This window comes from Monodon monoceros, unplaced genomic scaffold, assembly GCF_005190385.1.
Source record: "Monodon monoceros isolate NGI ecotype Baffin Bay Population unplaced genomic scaffold, NGI_Narwhal_1 Super_Scaffold_12, whole genome shotgun sequence".
In the NCBI taxonomy this organism is placed as follows: domain Eukaryota; kingdom Metazoa; phylum Chordata; class Mammalia; order Artiodactyla; family Monodontidae; genus Monodon; species Monodon monoceros.
In genome coordinates, this window is record NW_021703768.1 from 159362713 (window position 1) to 159369429 (window position 6717).

Here is a 6717-nt window from a genome sequence, read left to right on the forward strand (position 1 = left end):
CCCTGGAGGGATTTGGGGACACCCATGCGGTTGGAAAAGGGACAGCAAGATGGCATACCTTTTTGGCCGCGCAGTGCAGCTTGCGGGATCTTAGTTCCCCCACCAGGGATTGAACCTGGGCACTCCGCAATGAAAGCGCAGAGTCCTAACCACTGGACCGCGAGGGAATTCCCAAGATGGCATATCTTGAAGCTGCAAACATGACGTTTTAAAATTCACAGGGAGCAGAACTAACTAAAGCCTGTAACTAAAAAATAAATATATATATAAAATAAAATTCACAGGGGTCCTGAACCCAGGGCTTACATATCTATTGGGCATAGTTAAATCACGGTGCTCAGAGCCCGTCATACTTCTGGGACCCACGAAAATGTTTTCATTTCTCTTAAAATCAGAAAGGAAAAAAAAAAAAAGAAAATGAATATAATCCAGCCTGAATTATATGTGTCTTTATACCAACATAGTTGTAAAATGTAATTTAATTTTTTTTTTTAGTGGAGGAAGAGGCCCACAAAAGTCATAAATAATATACCTTTGATTGGGCCCCTTTGTCACCCGGAACCTCTTGTCAAAATACCGTTTGCTATAGAAAACAAACTTCTGGTTACCAAAGGGGAAGGGGGTGGGGGGAGGGATAAATGAGGAGTCTGGGATTAACAGATACACACTACTATATATAAATATATAAAATATCGTCGGTCTTAGGCACCATAGTGTCTTTATTACAACTACCTATGCTGCCGCTGTAGCCCCAAAGCACTCACAGGTGATACCTCAGTAAATGGATGTCAGCTGTGTGTCAATAAAACTTTATTTACAAAACCAGGTGGCAGGGACTTCCCTCGTGGCGCAGTGGTTAAGAATCCTCCCGCCAATACAGGTTTGATAACCAGGTCTTCCCTGGTGGTCCAGTTGCTAAAAGTCCGTGCTCCCAAAGCAGGGGACCCCAGTTCGATCCCTGGTCTGGGAATTAGATCCCACGTGCTGCAACGAAAGATCCCGCACGAGGTGACGGAGATCCCGTGTGCCGCAACTAAGATCTGGAGCAGCAAAATAAATAAATATTTTTTAAAATAATAAAATAAATAACCAACAAGGTCCTACTGTATAGCACAGGGAACTATATTCAATATCCTGTAATAACCTATAATGGAAAAGAATCTGAAAAAAATATATATATATAAAACTGAATTAGTTTGCTGTACACCTGAAACTAACACGACATTGTAAATCAACGATACTTCAATTAAAAAAATATATCATTTGCTAGATGCATCAAGCCCAATATAGGAGGTTACAGGGAAGTCCATTATGTTGAAATATACTTATTAAAAATTTCTTTAACAACAACTTAGTGATCCCTCCTTGGATGAGTGGGGTCCACCCACACAATGGAATATTATTCGATGTTAAAAAGGAAGGAAATTCTGACAAGCTACAACATGAATAAACCTTGAAGACATTGTGCTCAGTGAGATAAGCCAGAGAGGGAGGGACAAACAGTGTGATTCCACTCACAGGAGGTCCCTAGGGAGGTCAGATTCATAGAAACAGAAAGTAGGTGGTGGGTGCCACCACTTCGGAAGAGGGAGACGGTGTTTCATGGGGACAGTTTCAGTTTGGGAAGATGAGAAAGTTCTGGAGACGGATGGTGGGGATGGTTGCACAGCAATGTGAATGTGTTTAATGCCACTGAGCTGTGCACCTAAAAATGGTTAAAATGTGATACTTCCCTGGTGGTCCAGTGGTTAAGACTCCTACTTCCACCACAGGGGATGTGGGTTCAATTCCTGGTCGGGGAACTAAGATCCCATATGCCGCACCGTGCAGTCAAAACCGAAAAAAAAAAAAAAAGGTTAAAAGGTAAGTTTCATGTTTAGTGTATTTTACCACCACAAAAAATTGTTTTCAAATACTTGCAAGACAATCACTTCAAAAAGACTTTTGAAATAGAGCTATACCGAAACAAACAAACAGGCTTAGGGTTCTACGTCTGTGTGTATCACCACATTAACTAACAAAATCTAATCCCCACAGTGAGTGTTCAGTAATAACGAGGGTCAGCTGTATTTTGAGCCACCTGCAGCAGTGTGATCTGATATGGAAATGCCTGTGGCTTTCTACCAGAAACAAAGCCACAAGTCCTTCATTCATAATTGAGGAAATGGCAAATACCAGTTGAGTCAGTGCAAATAAAGATATGAGGGTTTTTTCCCATAGGTTCATTGGACACCCTGAATTTTATCATCAGCTCTCCCAAACGGTGCATGGACTCCAGGCCAAAGTTCACTGAAAGGTTCTTGGGAGGGAAATGCAAATGGTAGTTATCAGGATGCTAAGTCCCCCACCCCCGCCCTGTCCCCCCACCTCAGTGCCTCACTTAGTGCCTGTCGCCTGTGAGGGAGAAATTCTCTTGAACGCCTACTGTGTGCCAAGCATGTCTAGGTTCTGGGGATACATCGGGGTGGGGGTGGGGGAAGAAGTGGTCCCTGCCTTTAGGGCCTCCTGAGCTGGAGGCGGAGCAGGCATGAAACCCATCTTCCCATATGCCTCTCCACCCCACACCCATCACCAATTTTTGGAGCGTCCATTAGGTGCCTGTTCCCAGGCCAAACACATCTTGGTGGTCATCTGATGCATGTCTTTTATTTATTTAGTTAGTTTTTTGGTTGCGCTCTGTGGCATGTGGGATCTTTAGTTCCCCGACCCGGGATTGAACTCGTGCCCCCTGGAGTGGAATTGTGGAGTCTTAACCACGGGACCGCCAGGGAAATCCTTATCCATGTCTTAAAACAACTGTTCCTGGTAGGTTTGACCGTGCCCATTTTATAGGTGAGAAAACTGAGGCTCAGAGACGGTAACACGGCTGGAACATCCGAGGTTTCCATGGGAAGCCATGGGCTGCAGATGGATAAATTTGACCACCTGCAGACAGGTGTGGTTGTGCACCTCCCTTCCTTTAAAGAAAAAAGAAGGTCCTGGTTGAGGTCCACATTCCTACTCCCACTTGGGGGCCCATTCGTTCCGTTTTCCGCTTTTGCACACACGTTTACACGCATCCATGAATGTGATATTTGGTATCCTTTGGTCTGGCTTTGCTTTTTATTCAAATTGGCCAGAAGTCAGCAAACTTTTTTCTGTAAAGGACCAGCTAGTAAAATATCGTCGGTCTTAGGCACCATAGTGTCTTTATTACAACTACCTATGCTGCCGCTGTAGCCCCAAAGCACTCACAGGTGATACCTCAGTAAATGGGTGTCAGCTGTGTGTCAATAAAACTTTATTTACAAAACCAGGTGGCAGGGACTTCCCTCGTGGCGCAGTGGTTAAGAATCCACCCGCCAATGCAGGTTTGATCCCTAGGGATCCCACATGCTGTGAAACAACTACACTGGTGCGCCACACACAACTACTGAAACCCGCGCGCCTAGAGCCCGTGCTCTGAAACAAGAGATGCCACTGCAATGAGAAGCCTGCACACCACAACAAAGGGTAGCCCCTGCTCTAGAGAAAGTTGGCGCACAGCAACAAAGACCCAACACCGCAGGCCAGACAGCGGCCGTGGTTTGCTGGTTTGCTGACCCTGGATATAGATGGTATCAATACTTAGCTTTATTCTGTTGAAGATGTCTCCAACATTTTTCTAAGCCAATATATGTAGCCCGACCTTACTCTTTTTTTTCTTTTTTTGGCTGTGCCACGCGGCTTGAGGGATCCTAGTTCCCTGACCGGGGATCGAACCCGTGCCCCCTGCATTGGAAGCATGGAGTCCTAACCACTGGACCTCCAGGGAAGTCCCCCAACGTTGTTCTTTTTAAGTGTATTATGGTCTCACTAAGCATTGCCATATCACAGTTTGTTGAGTCCCCTGTCATTGGACATGCTGGTTCCTGCCACTCTTCCCCCCAGGCAGGGGAACAGTGCGGGGATGGCGTGAGGGGGAGGGCAGTCTGAGTGCTGGGTTCAAATCCTTATTCTGACACTTGCCGTGAGGTGGGGCCACAGGGGTCCCGCTGAACCCTGCCTCAGTTTCACTCTCTTGTAACACAGCGATCATTACAGCACCTGCCTACTGGGGCTGATAAAAAGGACTAGGTGATGGGACTTCCCTGGCGGTGCAGTGGTTAAGACTCTATGCTTCCACTGCAGGGGGCACGGGTTCCATGCCTAGTCTGGGAACTAAGATCCTGCATGCCTTGGGGCCAAAAAAAAAAAAAGGATTATGTGACTCCGTTGACAGGGTTTCTCTAGGGTGGCTGAAGAGAAAGGGAACTTCTAGGACTTTTCAGACGTGGAGTACATTCTCACTCTTACTAAACACCGCCCGATTTTGTCCAGAACAGTGTACCTGCTTGCACTGCCCCCGGAAGCGAACAAAAGGGCTCATTTCCCCCACCGCCACCTCATGCTACTTTCTCTGTCTTAATTTGTGTTGACGTATAATTCATAGGCACCAAAGTCTATAAAGCTTAAAGGGACAGACAGCTCAGTGGTTTTTTTTGGGTATGTACACACTCCCTGTAGCCAACTCCCTGATTGAGATATAGAGGTCATTTCCATCCCCTAGAAGTCCCCAAGGGCCCCTTCTCCATCCCTACCTACTGGGAAATCACCCTTCTGGTCTCTCATCATAGTTTAGGTTTTTATTTTTTTTATTAATTGAATTATTTATTTATTTTTGCTGCGTTGGGTCTTCGTTGCTGTGCGCAGGATTTCTCTAGTTGTGGCGAGCAGGGGCTACTCTCTGTTGCGTCGCAGTGCAAGCGGTTCTCGTTGTGGTGGCTTCTCTTGTTGCGGAGCACGGGCTCTAGGCCAGGGGGCTTCAGTAGTTGTGGCGCATGGGCTTAGTTGCTCCGCGGCATGTGGGATCTTCCCGGACCAGGGCTTGAACCCATGTCCCCTGCCACGTTGGCAGGCAGATTCTTAACTACTGCACCACCAGGAAAGTCCCATAGTTTAGTTTTGTTCATCAAAAGAGAATCAGCGTACAGATGCGTTTGTGTCTGCCTCCTCTCACTCAGCATCATGCTTGTGAGTTTCAGCCACATTGTTGTGAATATCAGTAATTCACCCTTGTTCACATCTTCTATGGACTGGGAGAAATATTTAAGTCTAAGCAGTAAGATGTAACAGGAAGAAGTCCTGTACAGTGGTCTCAAAACAGGTTGGCAATCTATTCCTATAAAGGGTTAGATAGTAAATATTTTCAGCTTTGCGGGATACAGGAGGTCTCTGTTGTGTACCTTTGCTTTAAAACCCTCTTAGCTTGTTAGCCATGCCAACAAACAAACAACTCTTTGGGTACTTTTGGCCCTCAGGCTATAGTTTGCAGACTTTTAGTCTAGATCATTTTACCACAGTGCCTGACATACAGCAAGTATCTATCACTAAGTGTCGACAGGCAGGTTTTCTGTGGCACCTAATTTTGAATTTGTCATTGCATGTTCTTTTTCATACTATTTCCCCCAAATGTTTAACCTTTTGTTTGTTTTTTTTGAGATGTAATTGACATACAACATAGCATTAGTCTTAGGTGTACAACATAATGATTTGATATATGTATTCAATGTACACTGTGAAATGACCACAATAAGTCTAGTTAACATCCATCACCTCACATAGTTACAAATATTTCTTTTCTTGAAATGAGAAGTTTTAAGACCTACCCTCTTAACAACTTTCAAATACACAATGCAGGGATTTCCCTGGTGGCGCAGTGGTTAAGAATCAGCCTGCCAATGCAAGGGACACGGGTTCGAGCCCGGGTCCGGGAAGATCCCACATGCCACAGAGCAACTAAGCCCGTGCGCCACAACTACTGAGCCTGAGCTCTAGAGCCCGCGAGCCACAACTACCGAGCCCGCCTGCCGTGACTACTGAAGCCTGCATGCCTAGAGCCCCATGCTCCGCAATGAGAAGCCCGAGCACCGCAAAGAAGAGTAGCCCCCGTTCGCCGCAACTAGAGAAAGCCCGCGCTCATCAACGAAGACCCAACATGGCCAAAAATAAATATATATATTTTTTTAAAATTAGCAAATACACAATGCAAGACTGTTAACTGCAGTCACCAAACTGTACTTTATAACCCCAGACTCGTTCATCTTTTTCTAAAAAATTAATTTATTATTTATTTTTGGCTGCACCAGGTATTAGTCGCAGCACGCGGACTTCTTCGTTGTGGCATGCGAACTCTTAGTTGCGGTATGCATGTGGGATCTTAGTTCCCGACCAGGGATCGAACTTGCGCCCCCTGCATTGGAAGCACGGAGTCTTAACCACTGGGCCGCCGGGGAAGTCCCCCGCCTCCCTCTTAAAAGGACCCTTATGATGATGTTTAGGGTCCACCCGGATAATCCAGGACCATCTCCCTGTCTCCAGATCCTTCACTGAATCCCATCTGCAAAATCTCCTTTGCCACGTGAGGGAATGTAGTCACAGGGCCCAGGGATCAGGTCGTGGACATCTTTGGGGGTCGGCCTGCCACACGGTTCCCCAACATGGCCGGGGAGGCCCAGGACAGGAAAAGCAGCAGGCTTCTCGCTTCTGCTGGCTGAACAGAACATGACATGGGGGTAAAACTCTGGCACGTGGGCGGGGGCAGATGAAAGATCCCCACAACCTGGTTCTCTCCAAGCCGAGCAAGCGTGGTGAGTGCATCTCTGACAACCCAGACAGGCCTTGTCCGAGGCACTGGGTACAGACCTTCAGGTCTGGCCC